The sequence below is a fragment of the Lactuca virosa genome, chromosome 5, assembly GCF_052849685.1.
Source record: "Lactuca virosa cultivar CGN04683 chromosome 5, Lactuca_virosa_CGN04683_v6, whole genome shotgun sequence".
Lineage (NCBI taxonomy): Eukaryota > Viridiplantae > Streptophyta > Magnoliopsida > Asterales > Asteraceae > Lactuca > Lactuca virosa.
Window position 1 is genome coordinate 317,362,900 of NC_136430.1, and position 25,113 is coordinate 317,388,012.

General features: G+C 40.9%; 1 protein-coding gene across 1 annotated transcript in view; it reads right to left on the reverse strand.

Moving 5' to 3' along the window:
* Positions 1 to 5,035: 5,035 nt before the first annotated feature.
* LOC145115232 (tropomyosin) overlaps positions 5,036 to 25,113 on the reverse strand; it is a 28,202-nt gene continuing 8,124 nt past the window's right edge. The window contains exon 4 of the mRNA XM_079051479.1: positions 5,036 to 5,187. The gene's annotated coding sequence lies outside the window, so the exon portion shown is untranslated. The remainder of the gene's footprint in view (positions 5,188 to 25,113) is intronic.

The window sequence follows — 25,113 nt, forward strand, 5'->3', positions numbered from 1 at the left end:
AACTTCCTGAGAACCGAACCTCACCTTCGGTCCGAGATCCTGACCTTCGGTCCGAGAAAGGCTACTTTCGGCTCCTACTCCACTCTCGGTTCCCTCTACTCTCGGTTCCAATGCACCAGCCGAACCCTACCTTCGGTTCTAGTGCTGCTAAGACCGAGCCTTCGCGACCTTCGGCCCCAATTTCGGATTTTCGCCTTTTTGCCCGGTTTTCGACCACAACTCCATTTTAAGCCCGTTTTTAATTATTTTAACGTGGGATTTTCACTCAAACTCGTATTTTGACATATAAAACCCTAAATATTCATATTTTAATCATATTTTGAGGAAAATCATTGCCTAAGAATAAAATCTATTTGGTGAGATATTTAGGTGGAGTGTTGACTTATCCTTTGGACAAGGACACAAGCAACATCCCCATACCTTCATAGTACAACCCCTAGTCACTATTCACCTATACCTAGTCAATCATTGCCCTTTTCCCACTCTTTTCAGCCATAATCTTGAACAAAAGCTGGAGATATCTGTATCTCTCCTCCCACTTTATTCACTCTTTTCCAAGAAGAACAAACACCTCTCTTCCACTTTCTCTCTCTAAAAATTCGAGATTCAAAGGCTGGTCTTGGGTTTTTCCTCCACATTTGGTAAGTATCTTCCTCCTACACTTAGATATTCTGCTATCCTTCATCCAAATCATAGATTGCTTACACAAATATTGTCATATTTGTGTTAGATCTTCAAATCTTCAAGCATCTCCCAAGTGTTCTTGAGTTGAACACTTCTTTTCTCCATCATCCATCTACTGAAATCACTCAAGGTGAGTTCATACCCCTACATTTTCATGTTTTCTTCAAGTTTTAGGGGGGGAATACAAGTTAAAACACCAAAAACTTAACTAAACTCAAACAATAGCTTTCATCAGAAAAGTTGAATCTTATTCACAGACTGTTTTGACTATCTTAAACTTAATATCTTTCAAAACTGTTTAATATGAAAATAATTCAGGTTCATACCTTTAAAATGACTACTTGCACATCTCCATACGATTTTTCTACGATTTATGGTGATTTTTAAAAAACTGCCTACCATTTCAGAAACGAAATCGGACCAGTCTGTGAATATGAACAATTTAACACAAGTTAAAGACTTCTAAAAATCATAATAAAAATGATGAATAAACTAGACAAATTTTGTGAACTCTCAGAATTTACGGATTTAGTTTTCAACTTCGTATGATTTTTCTATGATTTTTCTAAAACAGTGCAGAAAGGTTAAAAACTAGTTAACAGCTTATAACTTTCATAACACTTTGTATTATGTTGAGCAAAGTGTATAACAATAAGTTCTAAATATTGAATGTATTTTCTTGTTAGTTTATCATCATAAACTGAAATTTAGTCATTCATGATAAGGATTCTTCATTCATTTCGAACACATATAATAAGCTATAATAAGCATAGTTTATGGATTTTTACTACATGAGAAAGGTTTTACTCATAAAACAAATGGGTTTTTCATATACTACATAATAGTAATAGTTTATGGACTCATAGCACTAATGTATTTTCATAAAAGGGGTTCTTTTTACAAACGTTTTGGATAAATTATAATAGGTATAGTTTATGTATCATTTACATTTCAAACTCATTTACCAAAGGTTTTCAGTTCAGTTCACGTAAATCTGTTAATGAATAAATTTGTGAGACATTCGCTTCGTGTTACCTTCATAGTAACAAAGTCAAAAGTCCTGTAAATTGTAACCAGAGTCTCTTGTAGGGAGAGCGTGATAGTTGTGTATAGATCTATATTGGGTCTGACAAGCCCGCACCTGAGCTGCATGCAACAGCTAGATCGGCAGGTCTGAGGTGACAAGTGTCATTTAACTTGCGACGCCTGAAGAACGTCGTATTACGAGGCCGTCTGAGTCTTAGCATGGTTATAATAGCTCACATGTGGTATTAACAAATCATAAGATTTACGGGTTTTACTTTTAAATTAGCGAGTTATGTCAATTTAACTCACATGAATTACTTTAAGTATGGAAAAATACGTGTATATTTCGGTCTGGACATCTAAGGCTACATAACTTTTATAAGGAAAATATTGGATTTTCTTTGGAAAAATATTTCTGTTAAACTTCATTTCATCTAGAATTGTTAGACTTCAGCTATAATTGCTAAGTATATATGCTAGAGTTATATAAGAATCTAGTCACAATCGACTTAGAATTGGTGGGCCCGCCTTATCTCCTGTTCCTTGTTTGGTTGTGGACCTAGGGCAGACCCATTATATCCAACGGTTTATTTAACTTAAATTTTATATAACTTATATATGTTGGGCGATTATAGAGGGAATCTATGGGTCCTTCTAGGGTACATTATCGTATAACATAGAAGCATTCATTTCACACTTAATAAAGAAAATATTGGATTTTCTGGAAACATACTCTGTCGCTTTTTCAAGGAAAATAGGTTCTTTCTCAAACAAAACTCTTATGAACTCACCAACTTAATTGTTGACACTTTTTCAAAACTACTTGTATTCTCAGGAAATCAGTGAAACAGGAAAACCAACAGCATTTTGAAGATGGGACGATAAATCGTCAAACAGTTCATTTTGTCATCATAATGTAATTGATTTTGAAACATGTAAACTTATTCCATGGTGTAACCTTTTCAATTATATTTATGATGGTTGTATTTACTTTGAGCACTATTATATTCGTTGTTGTGATACTATACATGAAGTCCTCCACCCCCGGACGTTTCCGCCATCCTTGGTTTGGGGGTGTGACATGAACCCCAAATCCTCAAAATCCCAAAAATATAAAGAAAGGAAGCCCTAATCTTCAAAATGAGAGATCTACTCAAATAAAAGAGAAAGGTTCGAACTTGATACCTCTAACAGGATCCCTTGGACGTATAAGCAGTAGATCTATTAGCCTCTTCACAATCCTTGCTTGGAATCTTCCTTTCCTCTACCAAAATGCACTCACAAATCTCAAGTAAGGCTCAAAACTTCTCTCACAAGCTCAAGGGGGCGATTAGGGTTTCTTCTCAGTGAGGTGTGGCCGCAAATGAGGCTATAAGTGCCTTTAAATAGGTCTTAAACCCGGGGATCTAGGGTTTTCACTCCCAGCGCCTACTCGGCGAGCGAGTCTACTCCCGGACTCGTCGAGTAGGTCATTAAACCCACGTGGCCATCCCGTCTCTACTCGGCGAGTTATAGCACCAAATCATCGAGTAGGTCAATAAACCTTAAAATAAATACTTAAAATAAAATACCTGGGAATCCGGATGTTACATTTAGCCATCCTTAAGTATCTAGGGTTCGAAATCTTGTCTTATTGGGATGTTTTGATGGATAAAATTGGAAACTTTATCCATCCAAATCATGGAAAGGACCAGATCTGAGCTTTGGAGCTCCTGAAGTCGTGGGAAAATGACTTAATGGATTAAGTTGTCCAGACCAGTCCCCATGGCGTGGCGACTGGGTTGCAACCCGTCTATTTTGTTGATTGGCAGCCACGGCGTGGCGACGACCAGCTGGAGTTGACTTTGATTTTGACCGTTGAATTTGACCAAGTGTGACTTTAGGCCATTTGGGTTATTTTGACTATTAGATTGAGGCTTGGTCCCTGGGTGTTGTATAGGTGACCCGTAGAGCCGGTAGTTGGAGCAACGTTCGGTTCTTCTATCTTTATGTCATTGAAACGCTGTTAGACATGGTTCGATCTATGATGAGTTGATTTACACTTCTGATATCTTTACGGGGGTACGCCTTAGAGACAGCCGCTCACATCCTAAACCTCGTACCCACTAAGAAGGTTGCTAAAACACTCTCTGAGATGTGGAGTGGGACACGTCCTTCTATAGCACATATAAAAGTCTGGGGTTGCGAGGCTTTCATTTGTCGTGAGGCGAATGATAAACTCAAGACCAGATCATATAAGTGTTACTTCATTGGTTATCCACATAAGTCCTTTGGATATTTGTTTTACCAGCCTTCTGAGAACAAGGTATTTGTTGGTCGAAGGAGATTCTTCCTCGAGAGGGATCTCATTTCCAATGAGGATAGTGGGAGCCATATTGACCTAGAAGAGCTTCAAGAGTCAAGTGAAGAAGAACCTTTAGTGGACACTAGCACCCAACCTAAGGTGCAACAACCTGTTGAGGAACCTCAACCTGAGGCAGAGGAACCTGTTGAACAAAATGATATATCTACACCTCCCCTTTGCAGATCCAATAGAGTTCGTCTTCCTCCTGAGTTCTATGGTTTCCATATGAGCACAAAAGGAGATGTATTGATCAGTGATCGTACACTGGTTGATATGGATGAGCCATCCAACTACTAGGAAGCGATGACAGGCCCTGAGGCTGCCAAGTGGAAGGAAATCATGGAGAGCGAGATTCAGTCCATGTACGATAACCAAGTTTGGAATTTGGTTGATCCTACACCTAACACCAAAACTGTTGGGTGCAAATGGATCTTTAAGAAGAAGACTGACATGGATGGGAATGTGCACATGTTCAAGGCTAGGTTGGTTGCGAAGGGTTATACTCAAACTCAAGGGATTGATTATGAGGAAACCTTCTCACCTGTAGCCAAGATCAAGTCTATTAGAATATTGCTTGCCATAGCCTCTTTTCATGATTATGAAGTATGGCAAATGGATGTGAAAACCGCTTCTTTAACGGAAATCTAGCAAAGGAAGAGTATATGGCACAACCTGAGGGTTTCATAGATCCAAAATATCCAAATAGAGTGTGTAAGCTTGAAAGGTCCATATATGGACTAAAACAAGCGTCTCGCAGCTGGAACCTTTGCTTTCACAAAAAGGTCAAAGAGTTTGGATTTTTAAGAAATGAAGGCGAGTCATGCGTATATATAAAAGCTAGTGGGAGTATTGTAGTCTTCCTAGTGTTGTATGTGGATGACATACTCCTTATTGTCACACCCCCAAACCAGACGGCGGAAACGTCCGGGGGTGGAGGACTTCATTTGTAGTATCACAACACATGCATCACAGTAATCAAAGTACAAACAACCATTGTATTTAAAAAGTGTAAGTATTTACATGTGTTCAATCATTATATATTGAAACCAAAATAGTTATACAAAAGAAGAAGATATGACTCAAAATAGCTCCATCTTCTCAAAAAGCTCGGGGAGTACCTGTTTATTGTTTCCCTGAGAATACAAGTAATTTGAAAAGAGAGTATCAACATAAATTTGAGTGAGTGCATAAGTATTTATGTTTAAAAGGATGTTTCTGTATCTTGAATATGTAAACTGTTCCAGAAAATCCTATATTTTCTGTTGTATATGAAAAGTAGTTTTATTCCCATAAAACCGTTCTATTTGTAAACCAATGTTCTGTATTTGTAATGTAACGCCCCGATTCCCAGGTATCGTTTAAATAAGAATTTAATTTGTTTCAGGGCTTACTCGACGAGTCGGTTGCCCTACTCGTCGAGTAGCAGCGGGTTTGATACGCGTGTTTAGTGACCTACTCGCCGAGTCCATGAAGGGACTCGACGAGTAGGAGCTGGGAGATGAAACCCTAAATCCCGGGGTTTTGCACCCTATTTAAAGGAGCCTCAGCCTCCTTTGGCCTCTTTACAGTCTTTGAGAGCTCAGTGAAACCCTAATTCGTGTGGTACTCTTCTTGGTGTGATTTAAGCCTTGGAAAGAAGGTTGGCTAGGAGGGAAAAAGCTTGAAGAGCAAAGGAGTTGAAGCAAGGAAGGTGTGGGAAGCATAACTTACTCAGCTAGCATCTTCTGGAGGTATCAAGTTGCAATCTTTACTTCCCTTTCCTTCTAGATCTCTTTTCTTTTAGATGAGTTTTAGGGTTTTATGGATTTTAAGTTGATATGGGGAGCTATGGGCTAGATCTGAAGTTGTAACTTCAGATCTGGACCCTTCCTAAGTCCTAGAGTCATAAAGTTGCGGGTTTGGGGGTGATTGAGACCCTCCTTGTGCATGAAACCTCATTAAGAGCTTATAATTCCCATTAAGAGCCTTTTTAGCCATGCATACACGTAAAGTTTGCAACTTTACGTGAAAAGCATGCTCTAGAAGCTTGGATCTGTATATTGGAGCCATTGCATGGCTTAAATGAGTCTGTATGGCTTAAGGGCTGAAGGAACTCGGCGAGTCGCAAGGTTGACTCGGCGAGTCGTATGAAGATGGCCTTGAACTCGACGAGTTGGAGGAACAACTCGGCGAGTCCGTTGAAGATTGCCTTGAACTCTACGAGTCGTTCGAAGACTCGGCGAGCCGGCTAGGGTTTCTCCCAATTCTTGGACACGTATGAACTCGGCGAGTTAAAGGGGAACTCGACGAGGCAATCAAGGATTTCACGACTTCTCGAGTTCAGGAAGGACTCGACGAGTCGGTGAACTGCACTCGACGAGTCAAGTCAACATGGACTGTTGACTTTGACTATGGACTTTGACTTGAACCAAGGGTTGACCAGTTGACTTCTGAGGGTATTCTGGTAATTTGGAGATTTATGAAAAAGGGTTTTATGGTAACTATAGGTGGTGGAGTTCGTGTTGGTGATCCGGGAGTTGAGCTTTCTAGTTTCAGACGACAGTTGCAAGGTGAGTTATCCTCACTATACTAAGGGGTCTAAGGCACCAAGGCCGGCCCATTGGATATGTTATCCTAGTAGTGTTAGAGGTTGAGTACGAGTTAGCGTTGCATGCTATTGGTTATGCCAGTTAGGTAGATCTGTAGGACTACCTATGATGTTATGTGATTATTTCATGCTCAGTGGTTATGTTATGTGTTGTTATATGGGATGGGTTGAGGTTGTACTGCTTCGTGCGGTAGCCAACAAACCCAAGGAGCATTCCAGTTACGGGCTAAGGGAGACTCGTACTGTGGGCTCGGGAGCATTCCAGTTACGGGCTAAGGGAGACTCATACTGTGGGCTCGTGGGTATTCCAGTCTGTAGGGCTGTGGACCCGTTATGTGATGTTCTGTTCAGTTTGTTATGATATGTTATTGCTGATATGGTTATGTGGACTGTATGTGTATCGGTATTTTGGGGGTAACTCACTAAGCTTTCGGGCTTACAGTTTCTGTTTATTGTTTCAGGTACATCAGGGGATCGCGGCAAGGTGGAGGCATGATCGTACAGCTCCTCATATTATGTTTATGTTTCTGGGAATACTCTGATAAATAATATTTGAAAACAAAGTTGTAATGTTTTGATGAACTTGACATGTTTTAAAAGTTTAAATTGGTTTGAAATTTTTGGGTGTTACAAGTTGGTATCAGAGCCTTGGTTTGAGTGAATTGGAGGAACATGCGTGTAACTCCAGTCTCAAATCAAGGAAAGGATTTTCAAAACGATTTTTCAAAAAGGTTTTCAAAATAAGTAAAGGAGGATGCAGGGAGTACGATCAGCCGAAGCCAGTAAGTAGACCCCAAAATACCATACAAGTTATTTGATTATGAGATATGTTAGAACAGCATGTTAGTACTAGGCTAGGGATCTTCAGGAATTGAATGATATAATTGATTGATTACATGATGCCTGCTAGCCTAGGGTCTCCTTTATATGAGATTGACATCATTACTGTAGTTGCTTAGTGTATGCATCATGGTTATACATAACTAAGATCTTATAGCCTAAGAATGTTTGATTTGGCCTTATGTTCTGTTCTTGTTTGATTGGGAGCTTAGGGTAGGATTGGATATTCGAAAGTCTATAGGGTCCAGCGTTATGTATGGCTAGCATACACTAGTGCTGCAGTGTTGGTGGAAGTTTCATGGATGGGTGGGTTGTGTGAGGTCGGGAGGCCAGTTAGGAGATATTTAGCATTCCTCTAGGGGTGAGAATTGAGCGCTTGCCATGTTGTGTAGGGCATTGTGATGATGCTTGAGACAAATATGGGTAGGTGTGGAAGGTAGGATGGGCCCGTACTACTGAAAGCATAGGACCCATACGCGTGTCAAGTAAGTCACAATCCCTAGGGTTAGTAGGGAGTTGGCTCCCAGTTATTTATATGGATTATCTGATATCTTGTGGTATGTTTCAGAATGGTGATGACGAGGCGCTTTGTGGCTGGATCCGGTTCGGGATCAGGATCAGGAGACAGAGGCCAGGAGGGGCCAACAACACCTGAGCCGGTGGTGCAGATGGGTACAGAGGAGTTGGATGCCAGAATTCGAGAGATCCTACATGATGAGGTGGCTGCTGCATTCCGGGCTCAGTTACCGGAGATGTTCGGGTCGATTAAGACCGCCATGGTGGAGTATTTTGATGAGCGCTACGCAGCCCTTGCAGAGACAGCCGCCGCAGCAACTGCATCAACTGTATCAACGGCAGGGGGAGGAGTTGGTAGAGGTTTTCAGTACAGGGACTTCGATAACACGAAGCCCCCTACTTTTGATGGGACGCAGGATCCCATTAAGGCTATGAGATGGATTTCAGATGTGGAGGGGTGTTTCTTCACCTGCTCGTGTCCTGCTGACCAGAAGGTCAGGTGTGCTCTGAACCTGCTTAGGTCTGGGGCCAAGGACTGGTGGAGACTTGCGACTGGGTCTTACGCTGATGATCAGAGAGCTGCTGTTACTTGGGAGCAGTTCAGGGACATGTTACGCGCCCGTTACATTCCGCGGGTTGAGCGGGAGCGGTTGGCACACGAGTTTCTGAGTTTGAGACAAGATGGGGAGTCGGTGACGGAGATCACCCGTATGTTCACTGAGCGGGCGATGTTCTGCCCAGAGTTTGCTTCCGAGCAGTCTCAGATGACCCGTTATCTGAGTATGCTCAAGACTGATATCCGACAGTTTGTATCTACCCAGCGATGTGATACTCTTCTGGAGTTACAGGAGGCCTCCAGACGGTGATAGTTAGAGATTGAGCTGCAGCTGAGGGAGCAGCGGCCGGCCCTGGCACAGTCGCAGCCGGCGTCGAAGCGGTCTAAGACCAATGACTTGAGGACTAGGAGTCAGCAGAGCCGCTCTTGTGGAAACTGCGGCAGGGTTCATTCCGGGATTTGTCGAGCCAGTAGTGGGTGCCACAGGTGTGGCAAGGAGGGGCACTATGCGAAGGATTGTCGCCAGGCCGCTCCGATACCGAGTATGAAGTTATGTTACCATTGTGATCAGGTTGGCCATTTGAAGGCCAACTGCCCGTTACTCGCCGGCAAACCGGCGCAGGCTCCAGCGCCGGCTACTTTGAGGATCACGGATGGGAGACCAGTCAGGGCAGAGCCTCCTAAGGCTCAGGGTCGTGCTTTCCAGCTTACAGCGGAGGAGGCCAGAGCGGCACCAGATGTGGTTGCCGGTATGTTTCTATCCTTTATCTCGTTTTTTATATCTGTTGTATGCTTATCTGTTGTACCTGTGATTAGGTACGTTTTTAGTGAATTCTTTGCCTGCTTTGGTCTTATTTGACTCGGGGGCGAGTCGGTCCTTCGTATCTCAGTCATTCAGTAGGGAGTTCAGTGCGCCAGTGGGCGAGTTAGAGTGTCCGTTGCGAGTGTCTATCGCCAACGAACACGGGGTTTCTGCTTCTTCAGTTTATCGAGGGTGTGACTTGGAGATTTTCGGGGTGTCCTTTCCGATAGATTTGATTCCGATCCCCATGGGGGAGGTGTGCATGATTGTGGGCATGGATTGGCTCAGTCGGTTCGGTGCTATGATTGATTGCGAGGGCCAGCGAGTGGTAGTTCGAACCCCAAGTGGGGGAGAACTGATTGTATATGGCGAGGGCACCAGAGTAGGATCAGGGTTTTGTTCAGCTGCCAGGACTCGGCAGTACATTCAGCACGGATGTGCGGGTTATCTAGCGTATGTGGTAGATACGCGAGTCAGGGATCAGATTTCGGTTTCCGATGTATCGGTGGTCAGGGAGTTTGCGGATGTGTTTCCGGAGGAGTTGCCAGGGATACCCACGGAGAGGCTGGTCGAGTTCAGGATCGACCTGGTGCCAGGTGCGGCCCCTATCGCTAAGGCGCCGTACCGATTGGTACCACCAGAGATGCAGGAGCTGTCGTCGCAGCTACAGGAACTGCTAGGCAAGCAGTTCATTCGACCTAGCAGTTCTCCATGGGGAGCGCCGATTCTTTTTGTCCGGAAGAAGGACGGTTCGCACCGGATGTGTATTGATTACCGGGAGTTGAATAAGTTAACGGTGAAGAACCGTTACCCACTCCCGAGGATAGACGATCTCTTCGATCAGTTGCAGGGCGCATCTTGGTTTTCCAAGATAGACTTGAGGTCTGGGTATCATCAGGTCAGGGTCAGAGAGGAGGACGTGGAGAAGACCGCGTTCCGAACTCGTTATGGACATTACGAGTTCGTGGTGATGCCATTTGGGCTCACCAACACGCCAGCAGTGTTCATGGACCTGATGAATCGTGTCTGCAGACCGATGCTTGATCGCTCGGTCATAGTATTTATAGATGATATCTTCGTGTATTCCAAGACCCGAGAGCAGCATGAGGAGCATCTGCGAGAGCTGTTGGGAGTTCTGAGACGAGAACGGCTGTACGCCAAGTTCTCGAAGTGTGAGTTTTGGTTACTAGAGGTCTAGTTCCTCGGACATCTCGTTAGCCAGGAGGGGATTTTGGTCGATCCGGCCAAAATCGAGGCGGTTATGCAGTGGGAGATTCCGAAATCTCCCTAAGATATTAGGAGTTTTCTGGGATTGGCAGGGTACTACCGGAGGTTCATACGAGATTTCTCCAAGATTGCAGTACCCCTCACTCGTCTGACGAGGAAGGGGGTGGATTTCCTGTGGGGCCCCGAGCAGTAGAGGGCGTTTGAGACCCTCCGTCAGCGTTTGTGTGAGGCACCAGTCTTGACACTCCCGGAGGGAGTTGAGGATTTTGTGGTGTTCTGTGATGCATCCATCACAGGTTTAGGGGCGGTCCTCATGCAGAGAGGACGAGTGATAGCCTACGCATCGCGGCAGCTGAAACCGCATGAGACGAGATACCTTACGCATGACTTGGAGCTGGGGGCGGTGGTGTTCGCCCTCAAGATATGGAGACATTACCTCTATGGGGTCCGCTGTACCATTTACACGGATCACAAGAGCTTGAGACATATCATGGATCAGCCGAACCTGAACATGAGGCAGCGCAGGTGGCTGGATGTAGTCAAGGACTACGATTGCGAGATCCTTTACCATCCCGGTAAAGCGAATGTGGTTGCGGATGCCTTGAGCTGCAAGTCAGCTGGGTCTTCCACCCCCGCGGTATGTATGAGGATAGCGGTGGATTCTCCGCTTGTGAGTTTGATCAGAGATGCCCAGGTTGAGGGCATGCGACCGGAGAATTGGAAGCTGGAGAGGATCAAGGGTGAGAATACCCGGTTCGTGCAGGATAGTCGGGGACTATTGACCCGATGTGGTCGGGTTTGGGTTCCGATGTCTGGTGGGGTTAGGCAGACGGTTATAGAGGAGGCTCATAAGTCTCATTTCTCTATTCACCTAGGAGCCACCAAGATGTACCGGGATTTGAGTTTGAGCTATTGGTGGCCGTGCATGAAGCGAGAGATCGCTTGGTACGTCGAGAGGTGCTTGACCTGTAGGATGGTCAAGGCCGAGCATCAGAGGCCGCATGGAAAGCTGCAGCCTCTAGAGATTCCCACGTGGAAATGGAAACAGATCACGATGGATTTTATTACCAAGTTGTCGAGGACGGCGAAGGGGTTTGATGCTATATGGGTCATCGTGGATCGATTGACCAAGAGTGCCCATTTCTTGGCTATACGGGAGAGCTCATCGGCCGAGAAATTGGCCGAAGTGTACGTTCGCGAGATCGTGTCTCGCCATGGGGTTCCCGTTTCCATTGTCTCTGATCGGGACGTCAGGTTTACCTCCCGCTTCTGGCAAAAGTTTCACGAGGAGCTGGGCACGCGGTTGCACTTCAGCACAACATTCCACCCGCAGACAGACGGCCAGAGCGAGCGGACTATTCAGACCCTCGAGGACATGTTGAGGGCGTGTGTCATTGATTTCGGTGGGAGTTGGGATTCTCACCTACCGCTTGCGGAGTTCGCCTACAACAACAGCTATCATTCTAGCCTTGGCGCCCCGCCATTCGAGCTGTTGTACGGGCAGAGATGTCGCACCTCGGTTTGTTGGGGTGAGGTTGGCCACAGGGTGATGGGTAGGACGGAGGTGGTCTTACAGACTACCGAGAAGATTCAGCAGATTAGGCAGTGGTTGCAGACCGCTCAGAGTCGGCAGAAGAGTTACGCCGACCGGCGCCGCTCCGAGTTAGAGTTTCAGGTCGGTGACATGGTACTCCTGAAGGTATCGCCCTGGAAAGGCGTGATCCGCTTCAGGAAGAGGGGAAAATTGGGTCCCCGATATATTGGGTCGTTCAGGATCATTGTCAGGGTTGGCAAGGTGGCTTATAGGCTGGAGCTTCCGGAAGAACTTAGCCGGATTCATAGCACGTTCCATGTTTCGCAATTGCGGAAGTGTATCATGGACCAGGAGGCAGTGGTGTCACTGGATGACATTCAGGTCGATGAGCGCCTGAATTATGTGGAGAGGCCGGTGGCCATTTTGGAAAGGAAGAAGAAGGTCCTTCGGAACAAGGAAATACCCTTGGTGAAGGTGCAGTGGGAACATCGGAGGGGATCCGAATGGACATGGGAGCCGGAGGCGGAAATGTGTGAGCATTACCCGACATTGTTTATTCCAGCAGACTTCGAGGGCGAAGTCTAGTTCAAGTGGGGGAGAATTGTAACGCCCCGATTCCCAGGTATCGTTTAAATAAGAATTTAATTTGTTTCAGGGCTTATTCGACGAGTCGGTTGCCCTACTCGTCGAGTAGCAGCGGGTTTGATACGCGTGTTTAGTGACCTACTCGCCGAGTCCATGAAGGGACTCGACGAGTAGGAGCTGGGAGATGAAACCCTAAATCCCGGGGTTTTGCACCCTATTTAAAGGAGCCTCAGCCTCCTTTGGCCTCTTTACAGTCTTTGAGAGCTCAGTGAAACCCTAATTCGTGTGGTACTCTTCTTGGTGTGATTTAAGCCTTGGAAAGAAGGTTGGCTAGGAGGGAAAAAGCTTGAAGAGCAAAGGAGTTGAAGCAAGGAAGGTGTGGGAAGCAGAACTTACTCAGCTAGCATCTTCTGGAGGTATCAAGTTGCAATCTTTACTTCCCTTTGCTTCTAGATCTCTTTTCTTTTAGATGAGTTTTAGGGTTTTATGGATTTTAAGTTGATATGGGGAGCTATGGGCTAGATCTAAAGTTGTAACTTCAGATCTGGACCCTTCCTAAGTCCTAGAGTCATAAAGTTGCGGGTTTGGGGGTGATTGAGACCCTCCTTGTGCATGAAACCTCATTAAGAGCTTATAATTCCCATTAAGAGCCTTTTTAGCCATGCATACACGTAAAGTTTGCAACTTTACGTGAAAAGCATGCTCTAGAAGCTTGGATCTGTAATTTGGAGCCATTGCATGGCTTAAATGAGTCTGTATGGCTTAAGGGCTGAAGGAACTCGGCGAGTCGCAAGGTTGACTCGGCGAGTCGTATGAAGATGGCCTTGAACTCGACGAGTTGGAGGAACAACTCGGCGAGTCCATTGAAGATTGCCTTGAACTCGACGAGTCGTTCGAAGACTCGACGATTCGGCTAGGGTTTCTCCCAATTCTTGGACACGTATGAACTCGGCGAGTTAAAGGGGAACTCGACGAGGCAACCAAGGATTTCACGACTTCTCGAGTTCAGGAAGGACTCGACGAGTCGGTGAACTGCACTCGACGAGTCGAGTCAACATGGACTGTTGACTTTGACTATGGACTTTGACTTGAACCAAGGGTTGACCAGTTGACTTCTGAGGGTATTCTGGTAATTTGGAAATTTATCAAAAAGGGTTTTATGGTAACTATAGGTGGTGGAGTTCGTGTTGGTGATCCGGGAGTTGAGCTTTCTAGTTTCAGACGACAGTTGCAAGGTGAGTTATCCTCACTATACTAAGGGGTCTAAGGCACCAAGGCCGGCCCATTGGATATGTTATCCTAGTAGTGTTAGAGGTTGAGTACGAGTTAGCGTTGCATGCTATTGGTTATGCCAGTTAGGTAGATCTGTAGGACTACCTATGATGTTATGTGATTATTTCATGCTCAGTGGTTATGTTATGTGTTGTTATATGGGATGGGTTGAGGTTGTACTGCTTCGTGCGGTAGCCAACAAACCCAAGGAGCATTCCAGTTACGGGCTAAGGGAGACTCGTACTGTGGGCTCGGGAGCATTCCAGTTACGGGCTAAGGGAGACTCGTACTGTGGGCTCGTGGGTATTACAGTCTGTAGGGCTGTGGACCCGTTATGTGATGTTCTGTTCAGTTTGTTATGATATGTTATTGCTGATATGGTTATGTGGACTGTATGTGTATCGGTATTTTGGGGGTAACTCATTAAGCTTTCGGGCTTACAGTTTCAGTTTATTGTTTCAGGTACATCAGGGGATCGTGGCAAGGCGAAGGCATGATCGTACACCTCCTCATATTATGTTTATGTTTCTGGGAATACTCTGATAAATAATATTTTGAAAACAAAGTTGTAATATTTTGATGAACTTGACATGTTTTAAAAGTTTAAATTGGTTTGAAATTTTTGGGTGTTACATGTATTCCTTTATGTAAAACTTGTAACTGAGAGTGTGTCTGGTTTCACCAGCTGTTATTGAAAACTGTAATGTACTATTGTAGTTTGTATTTTGTAAACTGGTACTTTGAAGATGTACTTACGTTTAGTTGATTATACACTAACGTATTGTTAATATCTTTTTAATGAGTTATTATAACCATACTGAGACTAGATGGCCTGAAACAAACGCTTTGTAGGCGTTTAAATTGTTGATAACAATTGTCACTCATTGGCGTGTATGCCTGACTGTAGCTAGCAGCCTGAGTGCGGGGTTGTCAATCCCAATATAGATCTACACACAACTTGTTTCGATCCCCTGACTGGAGACTCAGGTTATAATATCAGGACTTTAACCATGTTGTTTAAATGAATTAAACAACCTGAATTGAATGACTCATAAAAAGCATATAAATGTTACATGTATAATAGTTGTGAAAACCCAATCATCCTGAAATAATGATTGATTGTATATTCCTGAATTAGTATTTTTAGCATGTATTTGAAAGTTGTATATCCTTGATTTGTTTTGAATCAAACCTTTGTTTCTTGTAAAACGGTGTATTCCAGTATACTTGAATCTTGAATTAATGTTCTATGTATCATAAATTATACCAATTATAATTTATATGTACTTTCTGAATTGGGGTTAACTGTTTTTGAATATAACCCTTGCTCAACATGTTACAAATGGTATTTAAACTAGATAGAATAACTTTTATATTTACACACATATACAATTATATATAAGTAAAATTTAAACGACATTCGGACAAATAACCGATACTATAAGCCCACATCAAAACAAGGAAAATGACGTAGAATGAGTTATTAGTCCTAAGCCTTTTAAATCTTATATATATATATATATATATATATATATATATATATATATATATATATATATATATATATATATATATATATATAAATTTTGGGGAAAAATATAAGTTTATAAAAGAGTTTAATATTTTGAGTATTTTTGATGACTTAATGTCATTTTATCACGATTTGAAATCATTTGTTTGTAACACAAAAGTTCTTGTGTTAGACTTGTATTCCCCCCCTTAAAACAGTAAAAATTATGAAAGTACGGGGGTATGAACTCACTTGATAGGTGGTGATTTGGATAACGTTTCGTTTTCTGGAAAGGAGTTTATTTGAAGAAAAATCGGCTTTACTTGGACAGAGTTTCGACTGGAGAAGGTTGCTTTTCTCGGGAATCTCGGGGCTTCGAGGCTTGCTTAGGGTTTTAGATTTGATACCGGGACTTTGGGGGTTGTAGGTGAGGTTGTGGGAGTGAAAGAGATGAAAGTATGTGAAATTTGGTGTAAAAATAAGGTTAAAACCGGAGAGTCTCGCAGGCCTTTTATAGGCCGAAGTTCGAACCGAGGAGGAGGAGTCAGCAGGCGAGGTGGCAGCGAGGGAAGAGGGACGCGTGGCTCGGCTCGCAAGCGAACACGGGTCCGAGCTCGGAGGCACCACCGTGCGAGGGGTGTCGGATGCGCACTGGACCGCGGCTTCGGTCCAATCAGAAGCTGACACGAGGCGACACGCGACAGCCTCGCAGGCGAGGGGACGTGGCCGGTTCTCAGCCTTGCGAAATTTCCCAGTTTTCTATGATTTCTCGATTTTTGAGCCAAAAACTTCCGAAATTCATAACTTTCGCATACGAGCTCCGTTTTTTACGTTCTTTATATGCACGCGTAGGTAAAATTATACTCTACGACTTTAGTTTAGACTTCGTCGGCTAATTTTGACTTTATTTTTAATATTATTATTTTTAACAGACCGGGACAGGAAAATCCGTTAAAAATTCATAACTTCTTCATCCGACGTCCGTTTTTGTTTGTCTTTTTACCGTTGTACTACTATTGACGAGACCTTCAATTCTCGTTTAGGTTGTGTTGGCTAAAAATCAATCGATATTTATTTCGAGTTTTTAGTTGTATACTGCTATATTGAAACTTAGAAAAATCATAACTTCCTCATACGAAGTCAGATTTTGACGTTCTTTTTATGAAAGTTCTCGGTTTAACATAATCTACAACTTTCATTTAGCTTGTTATGGCTAAAAAGCCTTTTATTGAAAATTAACTTTTTACACTGAACAGTGTTTTATCGGTTCTGTTGCGGATCTTCGATTGATCATAACTTCTTCGTTATAACTCGGATTTTAGTGTTATTTATATTTTTGGAAACCTTGTTACAATCTCTACCACTTTGTTCATCCCAATCGAGATTGTTTAATACTTTATTTTTGAGGGTCAATTATGTAAATGTACACAGTATGCTAAAATTTCTCTTTATTATTTTAAAAAGAACTACAAATTGACCTATATTATTACATAGGTTTGAAATAACGGTTTGTTACACTTATAGGAAACGATATCCCGACGTTGCAAGGTGTTAAGACGTGGCGTGGGAGTTGTTTCGCTATGAATGATCTAGGAAAGGTTGTGTACATACCTGGTATAAGGATCTATAGAGATAGATCGAAACTTTCAATAAGACTGAGCCATAGTACATGCCTGGATAAGATGTTGAAGAGGTTCAAGATGTACGACTCCAAGAAAGGTTTTCTACCTATGCAACATGGCATCAAATAGAGTAAGACTCAATGTCCTAGTTCTAGTGATGAACATGAAAGAATGAGTCAAGTCTCATATGCTTCTGCTATAGGATCGGCCATGTATGTCATGACATGTACTCGACCTGACGTCTCATTTTCTCTAAGCATGGCGAGTCGTTTTCAGGACAATCCAGGTGATAGTCATTGGACAGCAGTAAAGAACATTTTGAAATACCTAAGAAGAACAAAGGACATGTTCTTGGTATATGGGGATAAAGATGAGTTGAGAGTTACATGTTATACAGATACGAGTTTCCAAACTAATAGGGACAACTCATGTTCGCAGTCAAGATGGGTATTCTTGCTTAATGGAGGAGCGGTCACTTAGAAGATTTCCAAGCAGTCGACAGTGGCAGACTCTAAGTGTGAGTCAGGGTATATAGCGGCTAGTGAAGCTATAAAAGAAGCTACATGGTTGAAGAACTTCATTGATGATCTTGGTGTCGTTTCGAGCATCAAGGATCCTTTGGAAATCTTCTGTGACAACGAGGGTGCAGTCGCACTGACTAAAGAACCCAAGAACCATGGTAACTCAATACATATACTTAGGAAATTCCACTATGTGAGACATCGATTCGAGGATGGACACATTGTCGTGAATAGGGTATCGTTAGAGGAGAATCCATTCGATCCGTTCACGAAGCCATTATCAAGAATCAAGCATGATAATCATACTAGATCTATAGGCATTAGATTTGTTGATGATATGGTGTAATTGTTTAGTTATTTTGTTTGATAATCTTTGGAACATTTAGCAGTATGAATTGTAACTGAATTGATGTTTATTTTGTGGAGACTTAATAAAGTGCTAGTGATGCTATCATTTTTGTTAATTTATTACTGTGTTTCATTTTTGCATGTTTGGAACCCACTTCCTGAGTATTAATTTACTCAAACCTCCACGGTCGGTCATACTATTGGAAGTAAGTAGTGATTCAAGACTGTCATGAGTATTGGTGGATTGATCATACTGATTGGGCATAGCATAGTGATTGCGCCAACACTCATGAGTACTTAATGAATATTTAAGTATTGGAACAACCCTCACTTAGAGATTACTTCATGGATATAGTCACGAGTAATTCTAAGATGATAATATCTTTTGTTCTTCAAACCAAGATACATATGGGGTTTTGCTCTATGATTCTGTTATGTATTGGTGTACTCCAACGCTATCCGTAACTGGTAGCGATAACGGGTATATCCATGTGTGACATGATGAAATAGACAAAAACTATGTAGTCAAAGTTTATTCGTCCTTTCTGCCTTAACAGGAGAAACGATATCTATGGGCCCCTCGATGATTTGGTGCTGACATCATAAATACTTGGTCGGGTCCTTACTGAAATTGATGGGTTCAATTTAGTGGTCGGATGCAGTCGTCACAAATCTCTATCGGGAAACATAATCTTGAATTCTGAGATGGACCATTATCCATGTCTCGAATTCATACAGGTATCATGAGGATGAATGAATAGTTGATCACTTATCTGAGGGATGAAACTAATTAGATCAGAGTTTGGCATACGCATTGGATGGCATTCTCTCTGTTGATGATTAGAAAAGTATTGGACCATATATAGTTGATGACTTGTACAAGTGGGAGACTGTTGGACAGAGTGTCCAAGGTCATTAACTATTTGTGATATTTTCAATAATAGTAGGGTCCTCTTGGGTTGCCCTCAAGACTCAAATTAAGTAGAATAAATAAAGGAGAAATTAGTTTATTAATTATTATGGTTTAATAATTGATTAGAAACTAATTGGAAAGCAATTTGGGAATTAACTACCGGTTTAATTAACAGAAGGGTTGAATATCAATTAATCAATAGTTAGTTGATCAGGAATATTCCAGGACCCTAGAAAGAAGGGTGGTGGACGAAAATTCCCTTTGGATAAGGGAAATTTCGTTCATAGAGTTATCCATCCCACATGGGCTTGAGGATAAAACCCTAGGAAGTATCCAAGGCTATAAATAGGGTCTTAGGGATTCATTCCTCCTTGCTCATTCTTGGATTGATTTTTTGCTACTTCTTTCTCCCTCCTTGTGGAAGAACTTTCCTTATAGTTCATCCCTTCCTAGATATTTTTGATTCTACTCTTTTGAGTTCATTGAGTGTGAACCAAGAGAGGGATTCTGGTTTGGGTCCTTATCATCCAAACAAGGTGGCACCCACGAGGAGTCAAGCGTGAAGATCTATGGCTGCAAAAGAGGTATGTGATTCTTCCTTTGTATTTCGGTTTTCTAGGGTAGATGTAATTAGTATGAAACCATAGATCCATAGGTTACATGTACACTTAGGTATATCGTAGTTTCGATTTTTCCGCTACCTAGTTTAGAGTGTATTTGATGCGTAGAAAACCTAACAATGTGAAGTAAGAGGAAGGAACTTGTTACAATATGCGAATAAGGTGAAAGCATTAATAACCCAATTCAAGACCTTTAAACTGCAACATGTACAAAGGCCGAAAAATAAGCGAGCAGACGCATTAAGCAAGCTAGCATCGTCTACATTTTCGCATCTCCCAAAGAAAGTGTTAGTTGAAGTTATACAAACTAAGGAAATAGAAGAAACGTCAATGGTGTTAACAGTAGGAGAGTTAAATGATTGGAATAAATCGTTAACAGAATACCTAAATGAGGGAAAATTACCACAAAATGAGAAACAATCTATAACAACCCGTTGTTTCGATTCAATGTAAGTCAAAATAATTCAAATAAAAGTCTAGACTACAACCATGTACAAGTAAATTCACCCCATAACACTTTTGCAATAAGAATTTGAATGCCAAGTATACTTGTATATATAAGTTCATATGATAACACAAGAGTTAAATTTAAACCCATGTTGATTTAAGTTGTTATCAGTCGACAAAACTTACACTAGTTCAAAACAAAGGTTTAATACTTAACTTAAAATCATAATATACTATAAGTATATATAGATTTCGGTCTAGAATTAGGCATGGCCGAAAACACATGCAATGGGGAAAGCCTTGACCGAAATCTCTTTTCTCTTGGACTTTAACACTCTCATTTTGCTCTCAAAAGTCATACAAAATCTTCATATCTTCAAGAGTTTTCTACCCAGGTCATCATAATTCCACCTAGAACACCAAGAACAATCTTCAAATCTTCATAAATTCACCAAGAACACCAAGAACACACCGAAAACACCTATCCCACCGAAAACGCCTTGCACATTCCCAAATAATTCCTAAAGCCTTTTGTAAGTATTTCTTACATTATTAAGTGTTGTCTAACACTTTAATTTATTATTTATTATTTAAATTAATAACTTATTAATTTAAATACGATATCGTGTATAACTATTATTAGGACACGACTACGCACGCGGGTTCTAACCCGGGGATCATCGCTACCACTTCGCATCCAAACACGAACTTACATTCGAGGTGAGTTCATACCCCTACGTTTTCACTATTTTTCCATGTTTTTAGGGGGGTGGGGGGGGGGGGGGGAATACAAGTACAACACAAGGAATTTTTGTGTTAACATCCAAATGATTTCAAATAATTTCCAACGTTTCCAACCATTTCAAACTGTATCAAGCTTTCCTAAATTATTTCAACTACTGTTTTTACCAAAACATATATATATATATATATATATATATATATATATATATATATATAATGAGATTCAACAGGCTTAGGACTGATGTTTTCACCTTAACTCCTGTTCTGTGTTTAGTTGTGGGCTTAGGGAAAATTCACTTGTCCGACTGTCTTTTTAATTTCAATTATATATTCCCTATATATATATATATATATATATGAGTACAAACCTTTAAACCTTTGTAACATGCTGACCAAAGGAGAATTTGTATAAATATTTCCACTACAACAGAACACCCTTATAAACTATAATAGGTATAGTTTATAGAGCATCCTTACGATTCTATTAATTCAAGAATCGATACAAGAACATACTTATAAACTATAATATGTATAGTTTATGGAACACTTATATCATTATTACTAAATACAGCGATACAAAACAAACGAACATATAAACTATAATTGGTATAGTTTATGGAACATAAGTACTATTTTACTAAGTTCAGGTTTTACTACAGTACAAACGCATAAACTATGTTAGGTATAGTTTATGGAACATATATACAATCATTCATTACAAAGGATTTTCAGTTATTCTACACGTAACCGTCAGTATAGCTTTGTGAGACTCACTTCAAGTACTTACCTAAGTACCAACCAAGCCCTGAAATTATAACCAGAGTCTCCTGGAGGCAGAGCGTGAATTTGTGTATAGATCTATACGAGAATGACAATCCCGCACCTTAACTGTTAGCTACAGTTAGGCCGGCGGGCTTGGGGTGACAATTGTCATAATGATTCCGACGCCTGAAGAACGTCGTTTCAGGCCATCTTAGGTCATCAAGTATGGTTATAATAACTCACAATTTGGTATTGAATATTACGATTAGTGTATGAATATATAAACAACTTCAAGTAATTTTTATTAAATATTAAAACTACGATATACTACCTTTCGGAGAAACATTCATTATCACTTAGTTTTATTTAACATTGAAACTATGATATACTATCACTGAGTACATTAACACTTACGTATTTTTGGCTTTATGGTATTAAGACTACAACACATTATAACAGAAAATATAGGATTTTCTGGGAAAACCTACTTACATTTTCAAGGAACAAATGACAGATTTCAACTTCAAACATGCTTATGAACTCACCAACTTAAATGTTGATACACTTTCAAAATCACTTGTATTCTCAGGGAACCAGTAGACAGGTACACCCACAGGTTTTGAGAAGACGGAGCTTTGTAGAGTCGCGTCTTTTATACTTTTGCTATACACTTTTGATGTCATACAAACTATGTATTGAACAAATGTAAAAACTATACTTTATCAATGTAATGGTTGTGATTACTTTGATTACTATTATATAATTGTTGCGATACTGTACATGACATCCTCCGCCCCCGAACGTTTTCGCCGTTCCGGTTTGGGGGTGTGACACAACCCATGAAAATATGAATCAAGTCACCATCTTTTGTATTAGAAAATGGAATACTTTACAAAAGGGGATACCTTGCACCTCAGTTAAGGTGTGTAAATGGCAAAGAAGCGGAATATCTTATAAATGAGATGCATGAAGGAATAGCATGGGCACACGAAGGAGCAAGGACAGTGGTACAAAAAATATCAAGATTAGGATACTATTGGCCGACCATGTATCAAGATACGAAATCCACTTTATAAGTATGAAAAATGCCAAAAGCATGCGCCCATACCACAAAAAGCAGCAACACCGATAATCGTCATATGTAGCCCCTGGCTCTTTGCACAATGAGGCACATACATCGTGGGACCATTCCCAGAAGCGACCGAAAAAGTAAGATTTTTAGTGGTAGCAATAGACTATTTCACGAAATGGGTAGAAGCAAAACTGTTAGCCACAATAACTTGTCACAACATCATCAAATTCTTTTGGAAACAAATCATATGTTGATTTAGAATCCCACATACACTTATCTAAGATAATGAAACCCAAATTACAAACAATCCATTCCGAGAGTGGTGCGGAGATCTACACATAAATCAGAGGTTCACATCTATAGCACATCCAAATGCAAACGACCTATAGCAACCCGTTATTTTCAAATCAATAAAAGTCAACAAAAGTCAATAAAAGTCAAACCCTCTAAATAAAAATCAAGTTTTATTTATTTTGCTACGTTTATAAGGGTTAAATATTGATTTAGTATATAGAACTAATTTTATTATATAAGTATTATAAAGTTTGGGATAAAAACCCACCCAACCGAGAACCTCGCATAAGGTCCTACCCTCGGACCGAAAACCCTTCTTCAGACCGCAAACCCTTTCTCGGTTGGAGCTTGGACCGAAATTAAGGTGATTTCGGTTGGACTTTTCGGCCGAAAACCCTCCTTATATATATGGTTTCACCTACAAACATACTTCATTTATCACTTTCCAAAACAAAAACACACTCATTTTGCTCTCAAGTATCATACAAGAATCTTCATATCTTCAAGCAAAATCCTTCAAATCTTCATAATTTTCACCAAGAACACCAAGAACAATCTTCAAATCTTCAAACTGATCGAAAACTGCTTGGACCGAGAACTAACTCCTGACCGAGAACACCTTAAGATCGAGAACTTGGTTCTCGGTTGAGGTTTTAAGACCGAAATCAAGGGATTTTGCTATAGTTTTATATATTAAACAAGCAATGTTTTGAACACAATGTAAATACTATGTTATCAATACAATGGTTGTTGTTACTTTGATTACTATTATACATTTGTTGTGATACTGTACATGACGTCATTCGCCCCCGAACGTTTCCGTCGTTCCGGTTTGGGGGTGTGACAGATTGATATCAGAGCATTGTTTATAGTGAACTAAGTGTATCAACCCATAAAGATATACAACTATAAACACAATGGGATAAAAACACTCTGACCAAGAGTTATACTTTTAAAATATAACAGTATTTTTATAAAAGTATACATACATGCATATATATATATATATATATATATATATATATATATATATACCAGAACAAGTATCACAAGAAGAACAAAACAAAAGTATTTAGATGTTGGACACTACAGTCAAACCTAGACACTTATGTAATCATATCTGGGATAAATATAGCATGATCAACAATATTTATTTGAGATACGACCAACATGTGTTTGGGAGTGATAGTGGTGTTGCAACAAGTCTAAAACTTACAAACTCTATATACAAAGGAATACTAGAACCAAACATAAAGTTAAAATACTACAGGAGTATTTTAGGCACTATAACTAACTTATGTGAAAACTAAAAGACCCTTACTGGTAGATTTATAATTACTGAGTGTATACGTTAAGGTTATATATAATTAAGATTTATAGGCTTAGAATTTGTGATTTTCGCTCTACTTCATGTTCCTTGTTTGGTTGTGGTCTTAGAGTAGGATTACTTATTCGAAGGTCTATTTGATCTTGGTTATGTATAATCTGTATACACTACGTGATTATAAGAGGACCCGGTAAGGATCATCATAAAAATTTCAATAGAAATACTTTTATATATCTCATATATTCTTTAAACACTCCCATTCTCGCACGAACAACATAGATAGATGTAGCCACTCCACTACAACAGCCAACAAAGGAGCTGAGGAAGAACCAAAAGAGGGTTCATAAGGAGGATTCTGAAAAAAGGATCGGACGAAGAGAAAGGCACTAGAGAGATCGTTAACGAACCTTATCCTATCAGGAACAAATTAGAGAGCACCTTATGCGTCATACTAATAACTAATAAACAAATATAACTAGTGAATTAGTGATTATACTACTCATACTAGATGTAAGGCCTATTGCCTTGTTCGTAATAACAAATACTAGTAAACCAAGCCACAGGATTTCATCAAAAGTGGTCATTATTAGAAATTCATAAGTTTATTTTATATAGACCTCTATTATGAATTGTTTGCAAAACTCTATAAAAGTCAGAACATGATACGCACAGAACTCAGATAACATAGTTCAATCGCACACGGCTTATAACCACTACTAAAGACTTACCCCACATCATCATTTAAAACCTTATAACAGAAAGATGTCGCCTCGTAGATATATCAGGTGTAACAACAACACGTCAACAAATCCACCACCGCCTCCACCACCATAGTACGATGTTGCTATCTTTCAGGCTGCCGTAACAGCCGCAGTAACGGCCGCAATGACTCATATCCACGCAAGTGGTACCAGTGGGGCAGGTAGTGGTGCAAACAATTCGAACCACGAAGAAAGCCAC